Genomic DNA, 22,773 nt, shown 5'->3' with positions numbered 1-22,773 from the left:
TGACCCGATTTTAGTCCTTAACAGGCTTGATACTAGTGTTAACATGTAAAAGATATGCACGCATATATTGATCTTATTGATAGAAATATGGACCAGAATAATATGAGCTTTACGCCTTTGTATGCTCGATTTTAAACACACACAAACACACTAACGCACCAAACACGCATGCACGCTTACCCTCATTCAAGACATTAGATATTAAAATCAAATGCTTTGCAGGAACTATTGTATTCTGAAAAACCAACAACTTCAAATGAAAATGGGATGTCAATTTGTTTACGAAAACAAAAGTGTTTACAACCATTCATATAATTGAAACTCAATGTTACTTTGACAATAATCGGCTGAACAGAACCCCAAAACATGGCCATGTGGAGAAGAAGCCTAGTGGCATGACAATACCTTAGATTAAAGTCCCTTTCAGGCATGATTAGACCGCCTACGATGACTCGACCTAGTATGTTGCCGGTATGTGTTGGATTACACCTGAAATGCATATTAGGCAAGATTTATTTCACTCATTTTTGCATTACCCCTATGATTTAAATGAATACATTTTTTATCACAAGTGGTTTTTATGATGTTCCATTTACTTTAACTACATACCTTGTCAAATGAGGGCGTTCAACTAGTATTGTCTCGTATATTTCTTATACGAAATTGCTTATTTATAGTATTATAGTTTCAATAAGAGGCCAACCAATATTTTTCAGATACAGAATCTGCTGGCTAAATTGCAAATCGTATGCTGATTTCATTTTTTAAAGCATCATATCAGCCATATTTATATTCAATAACTGAAGTGTATGTTCATGTGGCATTCACATAATAGTACCGTTACACTTGTCTCTTATAAACCGTATATTAAATAAGAAAAAAGGTTAATTGTAAAAAAACGGTAATCAAGACGATTTGAAAGGACAACATTTTCATTTTCTTCGTTTTGAGGCATACTTGTAAAAATCATCCCATGAAACCATAGTGATTGACCAGATACATATCCAATAAGTACTATTTATGAAAAGTTCCAAGCAATTTTAAAAATCATTCTTATAGACAGTATAGTATACACAATCATGCAAGCCGAGATGATTGCTACAAAGGTATGGAAATAATAAATTAAAAACCCATTACAATATTTATTTAGTTAAACACGTACAGATTGTATTCATGTTCACACACTTGTTATGAGTTTTTGAAAACCATACAAAGTATCAACGTACGGTTATTTTACCTTTATTAAAGGATTTCCATTTGTGAACATAATGAGTGGATATGAAGAAGAGTCGATCCTGTTTGAAGGTTGGAGATCACAATATAAAAATGGACCTGCAAACATTGCAAACCGTGGTGCATCAGGTCACTTTCCTGTCTCAGCTTCAAAAACAGTTTCAGATCGTTACTTCAAAACTTAACAGTCAGGTCCGACTTTGAAAATAAATGCTTGTAAAAATATAAATATTATTTTGTTTTTCAAAATGGTAAAAGAGTGGCTTAAACATCAAAACTATAAACGCAGATTCCCGATGGTTAGTTATATTGTTTAGCAACATACCAAAAAAGTGCAAGTATGGATAATAATTAAGCGATATAATAGTTTCCAGATATGCCGGGAACATGTGATGTGTTTACATTGTAAATTTAATACTACTTAGCCAAATACATGTCATTTTTCTGTACCCTTTAATACGATTAAAAATCGGATAGTTCAGAATTCGGTATTTGCCTTTAATAAAGGTTATTTAGACTAATTATATATGGTTCGTACATGTGTCGTTCAACTAGTCGATTGACTTACATTTGAACGTGTAAACTCTCCGTGTATTGCCAGTTGCGAGGATGTTTCTAATTTCCACCTCATTTGTGAATGTCCTGAAATAGAAAAGTGTTTTCAACTCATGCAACCATTTTATGCGCTTGGATTAATAAAGCGCTGACTATCGTGCTTGACAAAACAAAAATCTTTCGTAAAAACATTCTTACACCGTAAATGAGTTTTTTTCCGAGATTAACATCTACATGCATGACTTTAAATCCGATAGTGATCGGCCGATTATATTACAATTTTTTTTTATAAGACTGATTAAAAATAAAAATGGATTTTTTAAAATGTTAACCTCATTATAATTCAAATAGATGTTCGATTTTTTTGCATAAGTTGGGCGCAAGGATATTTTTTAACTTCACCAACATAAAGAAATATGTGTAGTGCTTTAATGCAACTTCTCTTGCAACTGTCACCCTAAAACATGTTTTTTTTACATCCATGCAATAAACCCGTCACATACCACGGTCTGGAAATAAATGTAGAGATCTGCACTAAAAAGTAAGACGAGACTATACATGTATGAACAGTTATGATGTTTACTTTTTGAGGGTTTGGGTAATTTGCAAATGATTTTTATAGGCAGTAGCTGTCAAAAATTATATCTAACCAACAAATCACGCCTAACTCTGCTCATATATAACGTTTAATTTAAAACTAAACAATATCTAAGAAACTGTGTGGCAAAATGACTGCACTTTCCCGTTTATTGCATGCCATGGCGATCCATTTAAAGCTATTTACAAATGACTTACAAACTCTAAAACACATCTATGTCATACCGGTAAAAACAATAGCTTCTCCAAGTTAATCCACGCTGCAACAATAACTCATTTTGGAGAACAAAAAATTTAATTGCAAGAATAGTAGCTGTTTAGCAAAACGCTACAAATGAGAGTATATGGATAACGGTCCAAAATTACCTTAAACATTTACAAAACGACAAAACAATTATCGATTATACTACATTCTCTATTCTTTAATAGTTTTAAAAATGTGTTTTATTTGTTTGAGCTCCTTACCGTTTTCTAAAATATTCCTTATATTGGTATGTTATTCAAGATAACTATTTATTTTAAAATTGCCCCGGTTCTATAAGTTTTGTATTAGTTCTTCGAGAATTTTCCCCAAATGTTCCCTTGTCTCAAATGCATTAATACGTGACTAAATGTTTAATTGTTATTGCCAATCAATCAGTCGAAACTGACCTAACGGCCACCTGAATTTACCGGTCACCTGCAGACAACGGTCAGTCTGGAATCTCCCCGACGAAAAACACTCTATATTACACTTGAATTTAACGGCCACCGGGCCATAACGGCCAACGGCCACTATATTCCACTCCGAAATTCATGTTTGACCTGAAATCAACGGCCACGCGTCAGTCGGTTATTGACTCTCAAAAGAGACTAAGGTGAACGTTTTCTTACATATACAATAATAATGGTGAGACAATTTTACTTACCGGTCATGGATGCACAAACGGCGATCGTGATCCTTTGTTTCGACCGTTTTCCGCCAGCACAAGTTTCCCCCGTCTTGAAGAATGTCGACTTTGTGGAGTCCCTGTAGAAAAGGCCACTTTCATTCATGTTTAAAATGTCCTTTTTGCTCATAACCTTGACACACGGATGCAATATTGGCCTTCCACTGATCAACTGTATCAAGTTTATCCTCACCGCGTTCCCCACTTTGAGTTCTAAACACGATATTATTGCATTTCAGGAATGATTCCAGCCAACAATTGCTGCCCTTATAATCATTCAAACCTAATTCACCAGCGAACTTCCTTGCTTTTTCCTGAATCATTGGTCCAGAAACATTTATCAAACGAGACGTAGCCTCGGTGAACCACTTAAACACCAGATCGTTCAACCCGCCGTATTCCGTGTCATATTTTGGACGCTTCAAACTCACATTTCCATTCGATTCATATTCCTCCATAATTTCTCGCTTACGCTTAAGCACACTCTGCACTTGCGTACGTCCAACACAGAGCTCACTTGCTATAACACGCGAACTTTTTCCAGATTCAAACAGTTTCAAACACTTGACTCGCTCCTCTAATGTGAGGAACTTACGTTTACCACTCATTGTTATTCCGTGATTTATTATTCCGCTTGCTTAAAAAAATGTTGTGTACGCTAGAAAGCTCTTTTAAAGAATTATCCGAAAATGTTATTTTTAAATCGATACTCAATGTTGTAAGTACAATGTACTAATTAGCGGTCATTTAATTAGCGATAATTACTTTAAACGTGTCACAAACTCTGATATATTTTCTTTTGAAGATACCCCCACAATAATCCCCGGAAAAGAAACCTTCTCAGCACCATATTATTTGTTTACTCGCAGCGGGCCGTTTTTATAATATCAAAAACAATTACCGCTTTCAGACGCTTTAATCGCAAAATAGACGGACAAATGATGTGCTGTGCTTTTAATTTTCGCGACTCGTGACGACTGACGCGTGACCGTTGATTTCAGGTCAAATATGAATTTTGGAGTGGAATATAGTGGCCGTTGGCCGTTATTGCCAGGTGGCCGTTAAATTCAAGTGTAATATAGAGTGTTTTTCGTCGGGGTATTCCATACTGACCGTTGTCTGCAGGTGACCGGTAAATTCAGGTGACCGTAAGGTCAATTCCGACTGTATTTAAAAAATACTAATAAACTTTTTTCCCGCATATTCACATGCTATTATGACATAAACAAACTCTCTTTTTTTAGCCCATGTTTGGTTGCATTCTTGGCAGCAATACAGAGACTAATACGCAGACGCCTTAGCTCGACCCCCGATCATTAAATCCTTTCTACGGCCATTCTCCACCAATGTCTGACTCAGGTGGGACGTTAGGCAGATGCTGGCTTATGTATGTGCACATAATTCTACCCTTAGTATAAAAAAAACGAACCGAGGAAAATAGTGAATTGGTAAAATGACGACTGTGATATGAACGAAATACTTTTGAAAACGGCGAAAATACTACTATATACAACAAAATAAATAACAATTAAAACTTATGTTCCTGTTCAGCAACAGGTTTTTATCAAGCAAATTTTGCACAATGCCCCAAGATAAGCTCTAATTTTTAAGGCACATATGTACGTTGTGGTGCCTTAACTCGTCGGTCCGACTCGCATTACACGAAAATTATTTAAACGACATTGCGCTGTGTTCAATGAAAATGTAGACTGGTGCATACAACTTTACGCTCAGGTAATGTTCGGGAAATTGAATACACTATCTCACTAGTTCGTTAACGTATACGACATACCATTGAAAGATGTTTAACGGTTAGGTTAGATTTTCGTTAGGTCGCCTTTACCCGTCTGTCTGACTCATATACTACGATATGAATGTAAACTACATTGCGCTATTTTTTAAAAATGTATACGGTTACTTATTACTTTTCGAATGGTAATTTTTGGAAAACGTGATACGCTATCTACCTGTAGTTCGTACACATATACAATATGGTGTGGGAAGATGATTGACGGTAATGTAAAACCTGTTTTGTTAGTATTGGTTATGTGTATTGATATATTTGAGGTTATATCTGTACGTAGTGTATGTACGTTTGTTTAATCTGTTGAGTAATTGTTTTGTATGCGGATCTAAATAAATGCACAATTAAATACGATCGTGATTGTTGCTTAAATTAATGCTCATACTAATTGTTATACTGTTGAATATGATTATAGTAATGTTTACGCTGTTATGATTAAATATGGGGAAATGTTTAAGTAAACGTTTGGATTTCCAACAAAACGCCACATCACAGGCATTACCAAATTCACAATCAATACTTAGTATTTATGAAAATTACGCGCATGATGGACCAATAAAAACAATTTACTTAATAGAACAGTCTTCATATTAAAGTGTTTAAATCAGTGGGTCGTTGGTCCACTAAGCCATGAAAACGTTATGGAGCAGATTCAATCAATATTACCATATATCGCATATTTTCTTATCCGTTCTTCTATATTGATTTGTTTTAATAATAGAAAATAATAACGTTCATGGTACTATTATTTTGTATTAAATGGGAAACTGGAGGTATTGGGAATTTGTAGGACTTCTTGCGATTAAAAGAATAATTTCAAATAATAACGACAATACGATTAATTCTTTTAATCCATAATCATGAATAAGGTAACATTGACTTTAAAGTAATATTTTTTTGAAAACGTCCAACTCAGGATTCCAAACATTCTTTCAATGAAAACCATGGTTAATTGAAAGTCATTTTCAAAAAATCCCTATGAATGTGCTATATTTGAACAAGCATCGTGATTCAATTAAGGAAGATAAGTTTATCGACTCAACTGATATGAACGATACGCATGCAGGTTACACTACTATCGACAAGGCACATAGAAGTTTTTTATGTCGTCTATTACATCAACGACACTCGACGATTACCAACGATATTCAATATTCGAGTAAACATTTGCAGTCAAACGTCAGTGTTGTATGGCGCGTCATGTTGATTGCAGGCCGACGACATTCAATGTATCACCTATCGGAAATCCATATAGTTGAATGTCGTTGTCCATGAAAGGGACCTTTTCACAGAACTTGGCATGTATTGAAGTTTTTTATTAAATGTTTTATATTGTGAATGTGAACATTGGATCTAAACAGCTTCAGTAGAAAAAAAATACAATTAAAGAAAGAAAAAATCCTTCGACTGGGCTCGAACCACTGACCCCTGGAATAAAATATATCGCTTACACCACTCGGCTATCTATGCTCACTTAAGGAGTAATGTAATTTAAACTTTATATAAGCAATTCTTGTAGTATCACAAAATATAGCGACAACAACAGAACTCTCCAACTTATTCAATCGTTTCGCGTTGCGACGCTTTATAAGTTTCAGGTTTTTAAATCGTCAAATTATGCATATTCTGGATATTTTAGAGCATGGTAAATGTTTAGTATTAATGTTGCCTCACAAATATCATAACTACAACGAACATTTGCGATTCTGAATCATTTCTTTTTAAATTTTGTCAATTTACCAAAACGTGAAAAGGCCCCCTTGACGTGAGTGATTGGTCATTTTTGTATCACGTCGAATACCACGAGTCGTGCTTGTTAGTTGTTCGCTTGCGAACAACTCAGGTCAATACCACGCGTTTCAAACTAGTTTTTCTTGACTACGATAAACCTGATAACTGCCGCATCTGCCGCATCCGCGCCGAGAAGGGTTGTATAATCTATGCCAGAGGTTTGAGTTCTTCAACTTTATTCATTCACAAATGGAAACACAATGTGAATATCATGTTTAATTGAATATTTTCAAACGGAGCGCATATAGAAAAGAATCAATTAACAATGTTAGCAATATACGTGTCGCGGAGGAGAATGTTTATGAATGATTAAAGTAGTCCACTATCTGCTGCGTCTTAATTGAACGTGTACAGCGTAAAGTCTGTAAATGGCTGCTTAATGTAAAATCCTCTACACATTCAAATGCATTCCGAAGTTGGAAGATATCATATGTATATTTGCCGTTTTTTTGCGAATAGTACAATATTTTTAAAGACTTTTTGACTTTAAATCTTCCAATTGTTTTTTTAAACAATATTATTCGTAAACCATGCAACGAAGCAAGAAGCATTACACGTCCCAAATCTTGTGCATGCAAAGTTCGAAACCTTTTACAAGAATCTGGTTTTAACGACGTTTGGTTGTATCCAGAATCTGTTCATATAAATACCTTTATTCTAATTTTTCGAAACCGCTTAAAAGATATTTTTATTTTAAATTGAATAACGGGCGTTAGTGAAAGTTCCTCATTGTACATTCACAAAGAATTAAAACCTATTTTTAAACTATCAGTTTTCTTAGATATCGGTCAGCCTGTTCATTTGCGTAGTCTGGTCATAGGCGATGCTGTCCGCTATAAAATTACTCAATGTATTATTGTCACATTATGTATCTCCTGACCAGCCTGAGAGATGCACATGCTGGGTCGGCTATAGCTATGATGGGCGCATATGGCATATGACCGATTTTCGCATGACGCGGGTCTTTTTAAATCTCATTGCGAGTTGTAAATGACATATTTAAGCACAATGCATTTCGATATAAAATTGAATTTAAAAAGCAAATACAGCAAACTGGAAAATAAGGGTAGCCTATCCAGGCGTTAAGGAACGATTTCCAGACGTGCTGACCGAGTAAGGCAAACATTTGTGGCTAGATAATTAAACGATTTTTTCTAAACGCGACACTATACTATTTCGGTATTGTTTTTTTTCTCATCTTGAAAGCAAAACTGTGTTTATCGATAGTCAATTATGTGCCCTGACGATTTAGTGACCGAGTACAGACCCTGAATTTCTACCAAATGGATTTAAACGCGTAATTGTAACTCGGTCACAATTTGTGTCTATGTGTCGTTTGCTCATGCAGAGAGTAGTCCGGAATCCCGTGCATTGAACAGTGTTACATCCTTTACGTTGCGCACAGAGACAGTGATGCAGCCAAATTTCAGGGGATTTCTCTCAAATCAGCCTATAAAATAATCTCTTGTATTCAACCGTGCCTGCTAGCGTTATGTAGAGGTCATTTAAGGTGAAAAGTAGGACAAAACAGCTTCGTCGAAAAAGCTCACGAGAGTTCTATACAAATGTTAAGATAAGAGACTGGTTGACACCGTGTGAACTACTAGGCAAACACGTAATGCATCAACAACAAAGAAAGGGTAAACAACGCTGTCTTTATGACTACCTTATTCGTGATTAAAAAACTACTGTTCGCAGATTTTTTATTATTTATTTTTATACACTATCTAATTGCATTATTTGAATTATATATAGTGTAAAAAAGTTTTGTAAAGGGAATTTGCTACATGAAAATATATTCTTAGTGTGATAGGTATTCGATATTCCAATAATTTTCATTTAATATGGTGGTTGTTGTTAATTTTATTTTATATTAACTGGTTTTTCATTGTCATCATATTTTGAATGCTTTCAGAACGTCAAAAAAAGAGACATGTGGTTGTTATTTTGTCTAAGTTATCTCTAGAACATTTATATGAGGATAAACAATCTTCAGCGCTTTGATACGATAAACGTCGACAATCGACACATCGACAGTATTTTCTCAAAATACGATTTTATGTCGAGAGTCGAACGGTTTAATTTCCTACATCGTGTTCTTAGGACGGCTCATTTTATTCATTACGACCCACTTTATGGCATTGGTCCAAGAATACCAAGGGAATAGGACAATTACAACGAGCGAGGCATGGGATAGGGGAGATAACGCTGGGTTATGTTTAGGTTAGGGTTAGGGTTAGGGGTCGGGTTAGGGTTAAGGTATGGGTTAAGGCTAACCCTAACCCAAACCGACCACAAACCTTAACCCTAACCCTTACCCTAACCCTATACCCCCCCATGCGCATTACAATACCATGCCTCGCTGGTTGTCGTTGTCCGCTTCCCGAATACCAAGTCTCGTCAATAGCATAAGACATTACATGTAACATTTATTAACAAAACTTAGCGTGGCATTTCGATAATTGAATGTTGAAAAATCGTGTGAAGTTGTTAATCAAATTCTTACATTTCGTTGTTCATTATCGATTGTCATATATATAGTGGGTCGCGTTGAATACTAGTATTGTGTTTCAACATAAAAGGGAGACAGGCGACACTCAATTTGAAACTACCTGAATTCCGTATGCACGTAAAAATTATAACATTCATTGAATTTCTACATGTCTTTATTTACGGAGAAGCCCGGGGATTTAATCGTCGTTTTTCCTTCTGTATTATGAAATAATAAAGTTAAAGGGAAGTGCAGAACTTAAAGGTGTTACATGTAGTAAACAATCTAATTCAGCTTAAACAGTACTCTTTGTCGCTTAATTTTGCTACAGATTAAACAAATTTTATTATGTATTATTAGTATAATCACATAACGTCTATTTATTTACATTGTAATACATGTCGAAACAGTTTTTTACGCTTCACAATGGTACTGTGGGAATTATAAAATCGTGTTTATTTGAGTCAAGCGGGTAAACACGCTTAGGTCACGCGTTATAACGCAAGATAAGAGAGCCCCGCGAGATAACGCTAGATCCCCAACAGTCTTGCATTGATGTTTCTTATCGTTGATTAATGACACATCTTTGAATAGATGTTCCTTTGAATTCCCACCCTTCGTGGCAACTCTACAATTATCAGTTTGCGGTTGTATGTAAATGAATTATTGAAATAATCAATGAATATAAATGAACCCGAAAGTAATCAGTGTCTGAAAAATACAGTTAGCTTTTTTTGTTAAAACTTAGTTACTTATCCTGCCTGAACACATACATTGGTGGAAAGTAACCCTCCGAATGTTGGTAAGTGTCCCTTGTAAAATTAATTTTCCGTGGGTGTCGACGTTAAAATGTTGAATTTATGTAAGAAAATTGCTTTTCAGTTGATACTGATTATATATTTATCGCAATTAGTGTTATTTTAACATGTTGTCAAAGCATATATAGAGTTTGGGACCACCGAAATCGTTTGCTGATTTGATTTATACATATTTATTTCCAGTTCAACTTTCGATTTCGTTCAATTAGGATTTATCGATTAGTTAATTACGTCAAATTTGGTTTGAACATCATTTCCAACATCATTTGTGTTTTAAAGTTTGTTTTCTCATTGATAATTTGTGAACAACAATCATCACAGACTTCATCGAATGAAAAGTGTATTTAATTGTTTGTCTCTGCTGTGAAAACGAAAGTAGGGATTATATAGAAGGTTATCCTCTACTATAATATGTTATTGTTTATTTGGTGAATGTGTACAATAAATTGTTTGATCTATCAACAATTAAGAAACAAATGCCCTTAGACCATAGGTCCATTATATATGCAAGAAATGTTTTTTTAAAGACAACATGAATTTCAATATAAAACATTTATGGCATATTGATTTGATGAGTTTAAACATGTAGGTTCACAAGTTAAAAAATTCACAACATTAATGCTATTAAAACAAGCTGGGAAATCAATTTAAAAACAGCACAATTAGAATTTATATGATTATAGGCTACTTGGACACACATAAGACAATATATTTAATTAAGACAATATATGCAAATTGGAGATGAATTTAATGTGAATATAAAAATTTAATATTCAGCTTGTCATCATGTTTACAAATATAGGCTTTTTAATATAACTAAGTTTGCGTAAAAAAGAGTGTACCTACCAGGGCTTTTTTTCCTTCTTTGGGACCCGCCAAAAATCGGCCCTTTCACCTCGGATTTTTTTCCCCCTTGCACAGGCATGGCGAAATTAGAAAAAATCTGCCGGTCATCCGGACAGGCATTTCAGAAAATGTGCCGGTCCGGAGAAAATTTAGCCGGACCGTAAAGCAACAACAACTTAACTAGAAAATTCAAAAATGGCAGCGATCACATCTTGATCTCTTTATTCAACCGGCCGTTAAATTGATTTTAATCGCTTAGAGGTTACACTGGCAGCTAATTGGTGTTAATCGGTTGTGTAATGTCAATCATGTTGTGAAAAATTCGCGTGTCAGTTTTTATTACATGTATTCCCTATTAGAACGGTTCGGTGCGATAATTTCAATAACGTATGTGCAAGCCGAATAATTATCAAATTAAAGTTATTCGAAACGATTTAAACATTCTTACTTTAATATGATTGCAGTTTGGAGCGGCTGTTAAAATATACTGCGCACAGTACAAAACACGTTACCTGACATTTAATGATTAAGGCATTTCATTTTTCAGAACGTTTACTAGTAATTAATTAAATAAAAAAGACGATTTATTTACATGCTAACGCAGTGTAATTGTTAACAGAGATTCATTTTCATTTTTGACCGGTATCAGAAAGTCCCCGGGAAGCACGTTTTTTTACATGGCACTGCATATGATGCAATAAAAACATTTCTTTGTACATGTATCGTATTGCATTCAATCTAAATTTAAATTCGCTCGTCCAATGAAAGCTCTGCCCCATAATGCACTGTACTCTTTACACTTATGAAAAATGGCGTATGCATATGGTTGTGTTGATCACGATACCATATTTTATTGTCCTTATCCTACTCGAAAAATATGTAAAAGCTATCAAGATCTTTTTTGTTAGAACCCAGTTGGCGATTTTGCAAACGAGTTTAAAGTAGGTGTTGTGTAACAAGTTGGATTTGCTAATTGTACGTAACAAACCTACAGCAAACATCAAAACAACGAGCGATTTCATTTTCATGATGTAGTAAGCGATTTGCTCTTCGAATTTTCAACTTGAAAAAAAAAAGATTTGTTTGCAATCATTTCACATTTTGCCGGTCACCAGGACCGACATTCTTGTTAAACCTGCCGGACCAAATTGAAATCTGCCGGTCAGGACCGGCGGACCAGCAATTTTGCCAAGCCTGTTAGCAGGTAAATTTTCCCCCAGACTTTATTTTTTTCCCCTCCTTTTTTTTTTTTTTCTTTTAAACTTTAAATATATAAGTTAACCTGATTCAGTGTAGAAAATATAACATATGCATAACTAAATTATCTGTTGCCTTGAATTTATTTTAAAAACAGCAAAATATGTTGAATTGATTATTTAAGACTTTCCTTATTTTCCCCAAAATTCCGCGTTTCGCGTGATTTTTTCCCCCAAAATACGGCATTTCGCGCGATTTTTTTACCCCTCAAAAAAGGCCAGGCCCTTTCCCCTAAATCAGATAAAACCCCCTGCCTACCTAAGTGCCCTTTCCATTTGCTATTCAAATCACATCACATCATCCTAATTGGATACAGATGCTTTACGCATTCTGTTAATTAGTACAGATGTAATTTTGGTGGTAAATATGCAACAGCAGGACACAGATGAATTTTCTCTCTTTATTGACAAGACTTCTCAAACATTTGTATTTTAATTTCTGACACCATGACCAATAAATAATTTTGGATTTATTCAATCTTTATTAATATATAGACTGCGATTTATGGGATTATATACCTCTTCATAGTTTTATCAGTGAAAAAATACTAAGGAATTGTTATTTCCACGCATACCAACCAACACTTATGTCACCATATTGTATGTAAAGATAGGTATTTACCACTATACATTAAGTAAAATATACTGGATAATTTATTATAATGGTGCACTTATAAATTATTTTTTTTTCCATTTATTTATTTATTCGCCAATATGCATTGTACAGTTAAATACAAACATCGCTGGAATAGTAATAAATTTAATTACAGTACAATCAGTTATGTTACAATAATGTATGCTAATTCTATAAAAATACAACACAAAAATACTAATAATTATGAAGGTAAATTAGTATTACAAAGAGATTCGACCAATTCCCACGAACTTTTATAACTATTGGCTTAATGCGTGTTTTGTATAACTGCAGAGCCTATTTTGCAGCTACTTCGGAGACCATGATTTGTAGGGGTTACCATTTTACGTCTACAGTTATAAATAAAGCGTTTTATTTTACAATCAAAACTAAAATTGTTATCAATGTTTTTAATAACAGATGTGATGTGATGTAAAAACATTTGTATGACATTACAACTCCAAAATAAATGGACGAGAGTCTCTGTTTCTGTTTTACAGAAAGCACATTTGTCTGAGTCACTTATTTTTATTTTTTTTAACAAATTATTTGTGGCTAGTATGTTGTGAGTCAGTCTCACTTGGAACCATTGGTTGTATGAATCTTTTGTGGTTTTAAATACCTATGCAAAAGTGACTTCTCCATTCTGAGCTTTCAATACTGAAAAGGCTGTTCCATTTTACTTGGCCTGTTGGAATTTCATTGTTGTGTATTAATATGTTATATATAAGTGAGTTATTTTTGTTGTGCAATAATATAGGCTTAATATATCCTGTGATGATTGGGAAACAATAATCATTATTCATTGTTGAGATTTTATCAAGTTTAAGCAATCCTAAGTATTTTTTAATAGCTTGTAGTATTCCTTCAAATTGTAGAAAGTTCACACTACATGTAGCGCCTAGTTTTTGTTAAAATTCCATTCTAGTTAAAAATGTTCCATTGTTATTCATGATATCTTTAACAAATCGTATTCCTTTATTATACCAACTAGGAACATAAAAATGTCAGTGTCCAATTGAAAACTTATGGTTAAAGTATAATGGAAGTTCTTGAAATTTCGTGATATTGTCTATTGGAAAATGGTCGATAAAATCTGCAAAAGATTCTAATACGTCTTTCCAAAAAGGATAAAATATCTGTCTTACACATAACTAAATATAACTTTTTCCGAAGTAAACTATTTTTTCTAATACAAGAATATTTTTAAGTGCAAATCCATAGCATGTACTACTATAACATGTAATAAGTCTGTTTAACCATAGAATTTTTAACTTTTTAACATACAAAAAGACATTAACCATTTTTAAACCTCCATTATCATAATCTTCAATAAGTACCGTACTTTACTTTTTATTCTTGGCTGACCTTGCCAAACAAATTCGTAAAACATGCTATTTATTTTATTTAATATTTGTTGATTTGGGGTTGGTAATGTAGAAAATAAATTTGTTAGCAGCGGTAAATAAAAGATTTTACAACTGTTATTCTACCAATTGGCGTTTGCGCTCTTCTATTCCATAATTTGATGCAATTTGCAATGCTTTGTATTTTATCATTAAAATTTAACGACACCATTTTTTCCAAGTCAATATGAAACTGTATGCCAAGTAGTTTAACATTTTTGTTTCCCCAATCCAACTTCCATTTCGTTTTTATCGAACGGGTGCTATATTTTAAGGAACCTATCCAAATAACATGGGTTTTCTCGAAATTAATTTTTAAACCTGAAAATTGAGAGAAGTGATAAAGGATATCGAGGGTTTTATTAACTGTGTCCTCACTTCCATCTAGCAGTAGTGTTGTATCATCTGCAAATTGTGAAATTTTATATTCTATGCCATTGATACAGATACCTTTGATATTCCTGTTATTTCTTATTTTAATTGATAAAATTTCAGCACATAAAATAAATAAGTATGGACTTATGGGATCCCCCTGTCTACAGCCACGACCTATGTTAAAGAATTCTGAAAGAACATCATTCAACTGCACAGCAGTAGAAGTATTATGATAAAAAAAGTGATATCCATTTAATGAAACTGGGACCAAACTTAAACAAGAGGGCCATGATGGCCCTGTATCACTCCACTGCTATTTCTTTGCGAAAAAAACGTGCAATGCGCATGGGTTGAAATGTACTCAAGCATGTGACTTTCTCTTTCTATCCCTCGTCCCACTGGGGGTTTAAAGTTGGAAGGGTGAGCATTTTTATATATGGAAAAAGTTACTACCGTGTTAACTAAACAGACTTAAAAGTCCGGGAATTGTTGCACAGGTCCTTTGCTTATAACGTAGGTACATTTATCTCTCCAAAAGATATTTGCGTTCTTTCTATTTCACATATTTTGAGATGCTGAAGATCAAATCTACGCATTTGATTTGAAACAGATTCACAAGACCCATAGGAATCAAAATGCCATAACCCTTTACCAAACGACACATTTTGGACTTTCCCAATTTGAAAGAGGTTGCAGACGCCAATTAAATTAAAATGGAATATGAAGGAAATAATCAGGTAGGGTACAATGTAGAAGTAATTGTGATACATGTAAAAGGATAAATTGCTCATCAACCCACACATCCCTAAGACCAGCAGGCCTGAGAATATTATGATAATCTAAAGATTATTTCTTTATATTTATAAACGTAATTAAGTAATACATTTGACTTCTAAGATCAATTTATAACTTATATTAAGGAAATTATAAAATGGTCAGAAATATATATAGATTTTTGAGCAATTGACAATCATATCCACAATTCATGAGTCACGATTCACAAATGGAACAATGAATCATTAGTTATTAAAAAGCAGCATATACGATAGTTAAGAACATTGCACTTCATTAATTTCAAAACCTTCTCTTGGATACAAAGTTTGAGTTTACTGTGCAGTATCATATATTGACTTTTCTTGAAACAATTATGTTCATGGAAGTTGTGTTTTTAAAATCAATAAGATATTATTAAACTGGTTTAAACACTGCAAAAAAGACATGAAATTAACATGTCATCCAAAATATTTTCATCCGGATATATTGTCACTTTCGACATACAGTCAATCTTGTGGATGCGACCACTTGTATTAAGGGACCTTTGTCTTATGCGACCATTTTGAAATCCCACGGAGCTTTTTCGCTATATAATGATATTGTATTAAGCGACTTTTGTCTTACGCGACCAGCGACCGCTGATTTCTATGTATTTTGATGTCCAAATCTTGAATTAAGTGACCACTAGGAGGTAAAAGTGGTTAATGTATTGATCTTTCAGGGACAAATCCGTGTTAATTGTTTATCTAAACCGATAAGATGTACTGTTACACCGCGGCTTTGTTTTCACACCAACCATTATGATTATTCTTTGTCTCGTTGACCTGTTCTGACCGGTATTGTTGTAGACTGCATATCAATTTATTGAGTTCAATAATAGAGGAACGTTTTACGCACAGTCTACAGCTTAAAAAGTTTACTATGTGGAACTTTTAAGAGACAACGCCGATTTTTCTCGAGTATAGGTAACAGATGCAGAAACAATGCACTGTACGCGACAAACATTTCCTGAGAAGTGCGGAAAATAAACTATTAATCAGCAACATCTGTCGAAATCCGTACATTACCAATTTGTAATTATGCTAATTAGTAGATATTTGTTAGCCAATCACATTGTTATTTACTTAATAAATTTTCCAATCAGGTCTGTTTGTTAGTTTTCAATTGACGTGTTTTAATTTTTTCAGCTAATTACGTATCATAATCGAGTCAGATTTCCTTAAGCGTACATACAGAAATTAAAATGTCAAAACGAAAAGTGTTAACGTTGAACGAGAAAATTCGGGTTTTGGAATTGTCAAATAGTAAAAGTGCACGTAAAATTGAAGATGAGTTTGGAGTCGGTAAAACTCAAATTCAGAACATTCTTAAGCGTAAAGCGGAGGTGCTTGAAGACGTGGAAAATTATGTGTCAGGTGAAAAAAAACGCAAAAAATATTTCCTTGTCTATGTTATTTTTTGCAAATAAATATGTACACACAATTCATTTATAATATATGATAATTTATAATAAGTGAAAAAATAAAACACATTATAAGTAAAATATTGTTTATGTACATTTGTATTGTGTTTATATTCATTTTATTATAAAAGTTAAAATCATTGTTGACAAAAGAGATTATACTTCATATAGATTAAAATTGAGGGTAAGCATTCTTCCAGAATGGCCTTTTTTATTTAAAGACCATTTTATTAAGAGACCACTTTTGATTACTCCCTTGAGTGGTCTCTTAATACAAGATTGACTGTATTTAAATAAAACCAGACTTTTTTCAGTTTGTAAGAAAAACATTCATAACACATGTTCTTACTTCAATGCCTTTGTAAGCAGTCACCATCTGATCTAAAATGGCACTAAATGACGGGGTTTTATCTCATGTTTACAAGATGTTGATGTTGTTGGTCACAGCCAAACGGCCGCAGTAATCTCCACTGGAAAACGTCATATGTTCAGTTTTGTGACCCCCGGGTCCGGTCAAATTTGAGCCCAGGGAAATAATTTGAACAAATTTGGTAGAGGACTATTAGATATCACTACATACCAAATTTAGTAGCCATAGGCTCTATAATTAAGAACAAGAAGATTTTTAAAGTTTGCACACAATAGGCCTTATTTAAGCATATGTTCATTTTTGTGACCCCTGGGGCAAGGTCAAATTTGTTCCCAGGGGCATAATTTGAACAAACTAAGTAGAGAACTATGATATGTCACTACCTACCGAATTTGGTAGAAATAGGCCCAATGGTTATGGACAAGAAGATTTTTATAGTTTGCACAAAATGGGCCCAATATAAGCATATGTTCAATTTTGTGACCCCTGGGGAACGGTCAAATTTGATCCCAGGGGCTTAATTTTAACAAACTTGGTAGAGGACTATAAGATGTCATTACATACCAAATTTGGTAGCCCTATGCCATACGGTTATGGACAAGTAGATTTTTAAAGTTTGCACAAAATAGGCCTTATATAAGCAAATTTTCGATTTTTTGACCCCCCGGGGCAGGATCAAATTTGACCCCAGGGGCATAACTTGAACAAACTTGGTAGAGGACTATAAGATGTCACTACATACTAAATTTGGTAGCCCTTGGCCTAATGGTTATGGACAAGAAGATTTATAAAGTTTGCACAAAATAGGCCTTATATAAGCAAATTTTCAATTTTTTGACCCCCCGGGGAAGGGTCAAATTTGACCCCAGGGGCATAATTTGAACAAATTTGAATGAGGTTCACCACATGAACATTCCTGAGAAATTTTATCAGAATTGGTCCAGTAGTTTAGGAGAAGAAGATGTTTAAAGAAAAAGTTAACGCACAGACGCACTGACGCACACACGACGGACACAGGACCATGACATAAGCCCTGCTGGCCTTTGGCCAGTGGAGCTAAAAAGGTTAGCGTTTTAAAATAAAATTAAATGATAGAGAATCAAATGCTTTTTCAAAGTCTATCATCATTAATAGTCCAGGTATATTATGTTTTTCAGTAAAATTCATAATATCATATACGAGGCGAATGTTTTCTCCTATAAATCTACCCTTAACAAACCCTGTTTGATCTTTGTTTATCAGATGATCTAAAACTGTCTTTAGTCTTGCAGCAATAGTACCAGAGGCTAATTTATAAACAATATTTAACAAAGTGATTGGTCTCCAATTTTTTAAAAACTGTTTTGGTCTAATTTCTTCCGGAATACACGTGATAATTCCTTGCTTTTGTGTAATAGACAGTTCTCCTTTTGTAAACGAAAAGTTCAAGGTTCTTACTACAAAATGACCCAGTTTCCCCCAAAAAACTTTGAAAAAATTAGAAGTAAATCCATCAGAACCAGGACTTTTGTCATTTTTCATATTTTTTAATGTGTAAGAAACCTCTGGAAATAATAGAAGACCTTCCAAAGATAAAGATTGTTCAGGACTTAACATATTATTATTAGCATTCTCTAAAAAGCTTTCAATGTCAATATCTTTTATTTCTGCTGCATCAGTGTATAAGTTCTTATAAAATAATTCTGCTTCTTTTAAATTTTTTGAATGTTCATATATAAGATTGCCATCAGGCGTTTCTAAGAATGGCCTTGTTTTGTTAGTATAATTGTACTTTTCTAAATTGCAAAAAAAAATTGTTGGTTTTTCTCCATTTTCTATCCAATTAGGTCCCGAACGAGTTACATTTCCTTTAGTTTTTTCTTATTAATTGTAGTTCATTTTGGAGATTTATCAATAACATTTCATTATCCTGATTCAAATTATTCTCGATAACTTCAATTTGTTTAGTTAACTCCTGTTCTCTATTAATTTGGCATTTCTTTTTATGAGATGAATATGAAATTGTAGAGCCTCTGATTTCCATCAAGTGTTTCTAAGAAAAGCTTATCTTTAATTTGAAGTTCTATATTCGCACTACAGAATGATGGAATATTTTCGAAATTATACACTGGTAAAGCATATTGTATTTTATCATTTATGTAAGTAAGATAGTCTTTGTCTTAAAGAAGAGAGTTGTTAAATTTCCAAAGCCCTTTACCATGTGGAATATTTTCAAAGACCAAAGCTAAATTGATAACTGAATGGTCAGAACGATAACTAATTCCAATTTTACAATCTCTGATATGGGGTAAGAAATCATGTGTAACCCAAAAAATAAAGCCTTGCCTGTTGCAAAGGATTCGCTCTTCGCCAGGAGAATTGCTTGCGTTCCACATGTATTTCTCTAAACGGATCATGTAATTTTAATGTCCCCCACTATAGTAGTATTGATTTTGCCCTGTCTGTTGGTCTGTTGGTTGGTCTGTTGGTTGGTTTGCGCCAACTTTAACATTTGCAATTACTTTTGCAATATTGAAGATAGAAACTTGATATTTGGCATACATATGTATCTCATGGAGCTGCACATTTTGAGTGGTGAAAGGTCAAGGTCAAGGTCATCCTTCAAGGTCAAAGGTCAAATATATGGGTCAAAATCGCTCATTTAATGTACACTTTTGCAATATTTCAATATTCAAGATAGCAACTTGATATTTGGCATGCTCATGGAGCTGCACATTTTGAGTTGTGAAAGGTCAAGGTCAAGGTCATCCTTCAAGGTCAAAGGTCAAATATATGGGTCAAAATCGCTCATTTAATGTACACTTTTGCAATATTTCAATATTCAAGATAGCAACTTGATATTTGGTATGCATGTGTACCCTATGGAGCTGCACATTTTGAGTGGTGAAAGGTCATGGTCAAGGTCATCCTTCAAGGTCAGAGGTCAAATATATGTCGCCAAAATCGCTCATTTGATGAGTACTTTTGCAATATTGAAGATAGCAACTTGATATTTGGCATGCATGTGTATCTCATGGAGCTGCACATTTAAAGTGGTGAAGGGTCAAGGTCAAGGTCATCCTTCAAGGTCAAACGTCATATACGGGGACATAGTGTTTCACAAACACATCTTGTTTATCAGTGATAAAGTTTATTAATGTTTTTCTTGCTTTGACATTATTATTATTTGATTTGTAATTACAATAATCAAGATTTGTGTTTAACACTAAATTAAAATCACCACACCATATAAATGATTCGTTCCCAATATTGTCAATAAGAGAAAATATGTTTTGATAGAAAGCGGGGCTATCATTTTTTGGTCCATACACATTAATAAGAGTAAACTGTTTCCCATGTAAATAAAGGTTTAAGATAATATAGTTACCATTCTCATCTGAAAAAAATTGGTTGACCTTCACATCTAATCCTTTTGAAAATAGAATCCCAACCCCTCACGAGTTAGAATTCGAAAAACTGATAATGGCTTCTGCATTCCACATTAAATATAAATGTTTCTCCATGTCTGATGTGAAGTGCAAATCTTGTAAACAAAATATATGTGCATTTGTTTCTTTCAAAAAATTAAAAACATCGGATCTTTTCTGTTGGTCATGTAAGCCTCTGCAATTATATGTGATAATATTTAAATTATTCATATTTGTTAATACTACACAATAAAATCACTAGTACAAGAAAACTATGAATACCAACGATGTAGCAATAAACATGTGCTAAAGTTCGTAAAACCTTCATATGCTTAACACACAGCATGGCAAACATACATAAATAAACAGAACAAAATATAAACAATGGCAAAAAAAGTGTGGAATATAACATTTATAGTGTAGAAACAGTGAAAGATAAATTGCACTTATAAATTAGTGTAATCATTAAGGCATTCAACATAACCACAATTTTATGATGAATTAACATGATACACTAATGATTATTAATTATGCATTCATTTTAAGTATTTACTTACTGACTTAACTATCCTCTTCTTTAGAAGGAAATTCTTTTCTTTCAAGCTAGAATTAATTCACGGATAGGGAGGTCAGACAGTACATGTAATTTAATGTTGACGTTACGACATTTTGATAACAGGAAATACAAATTCTATAAATTTCTAAATATCCTGCGACCTTTATATTTGATTACTGTAATTATTCTACTTATAGCAGAATTTTTCCAATGTCCATATTGTTATATTTGAATACACTGCAACTCCAATATATCGCGGTTGAAGGGGTCCAAAGATCGCGACCGTGATATATCCGGTGCGCGATATAAATTGTAAGGTTATGTATGCATGTATATTAGCATCGTTATGCAATTTCAAAACACGCTATTTACCTACCTTAATTTATTCAATTATGTGTTATATCCATATGTTATTCATTGGTATAACACAAAACATTATTCCTTGTGAGTATTTTTAAATGCATATAATTAAATTTGTAATCCGAAAAACATTGCCGAGTTGTATTGTTCAAGAAAGCATGCACAAATTAGACCCATGTACAAAATGATGTCATTCATTCTCATTGAAAGCATGCAAAGCATGGGTTTTAACAGTAGTGCATTTTGACAAACTGAGGGATATTTTCCTCTCAATTAAAAGCAAGTACAGTAGACTCTGCCAATACCGGACTCTCTGAATACCGGAACTCTCCCGATTCCGGACGGTCGGGCCAGTCCCGTATTTTCTCCTTCTATTTCTTTGTTAAAAATGTTGAATAAACCGAACGGGTATCTCGGTAAATTTGGTCATTTTCAACGTAAAATAGATTGAGTATACCGGACGGTCTAAATTCGCAAGATGCCCGAGGCGTGAAAATAACAATACCTAGTCAGCACAGCGAGTGCGGTGTCACACATTTTGTCTCGCGCAATTATCGATAATCGGATTAAACATACCACAAAGGAGTCAAGTCCTTACCGCGCTATGGGAGTCCGATTAAGTAATGTAAAGCAATCTGTGAATGTCTATAATAGACGTGCGGTAACACCAATAAGTGATTGACTCGATCGTTTTATTAATTATTTATTATCGCCTATGATAAACAATTTAATTAAAAAATTAATGCATGTCGTTGCGACGATCACTGTCTTGTGATCTTATCGGGTATTTTAAAAGATCTTATAGCCATGTTTTTAATGCTAAAGTGGTTGTTTGTTTGTCAGATAAACTGTTAGAAATATGACTGTTAAATATCCATCCATCTGTATGCAAATTCATTCATTGCCGTTTACTAATTTCGAACGCATCTAATTTTTTTATATTTTTTCATTTTTAGCTCATCTATTTTTTGAAAAAAAATTATGAGCTATTGTCATCACCTTGGCGTCGGCGTTGGCGTTGGCGTTGGCGTTGGCGTCGGCGTCCGGTTAAGTTTTGCGTTTAGGTCCACTTTTCTCAGAAAGTATCAATGCTATTGCATTCAAACTTG

General features: G+C 33.8%; 1 protein-coding gene across 1 annotated transcript in view; it reads left to right on the top strand.

The window, feature by feature from the left end:
• The first annotated feature begins 5,214 nt into the window (after positions 1-5,214).
• LOC127852329 (E3 ubiquitin-protein ligase rnf213-alpha-like) overlaps positions 5,215-22,773 on the top strand; it is a 163,475-nt gene continuing 145,916 nt past the window's right edge. The window contains exon 1 of the mRNA XM_052386263.1: positions 5,215-5,328. The gene's annotated coding sequence lies outside the window, so the exon portion shown is untranslated. The remainder of the gene's footprint in view (positions 5,329-22,773) is intronic.

The sequence above is a fragment of the Dreissena polymorpha genome, chromosome 12 (assembly GCF_020536995.1).
Source record: "Dreissena polymorpha isolate Duluth1 chromosome 12, UMN_Dpol_1.0, whole genome shotgun sequence".
Classification (NCBI taxonomy): Eukaryota; Metazoa; Mollusca; class Bivalvia; order Myida; family Dreissenidae; genus Dreissena; species Dreissena polymorpha.
The sequence above is the reverse complement of the archived record's forward strand: the minus strand, read 5'-3'. Positions and strand labels throughout refer to the sequence as shown.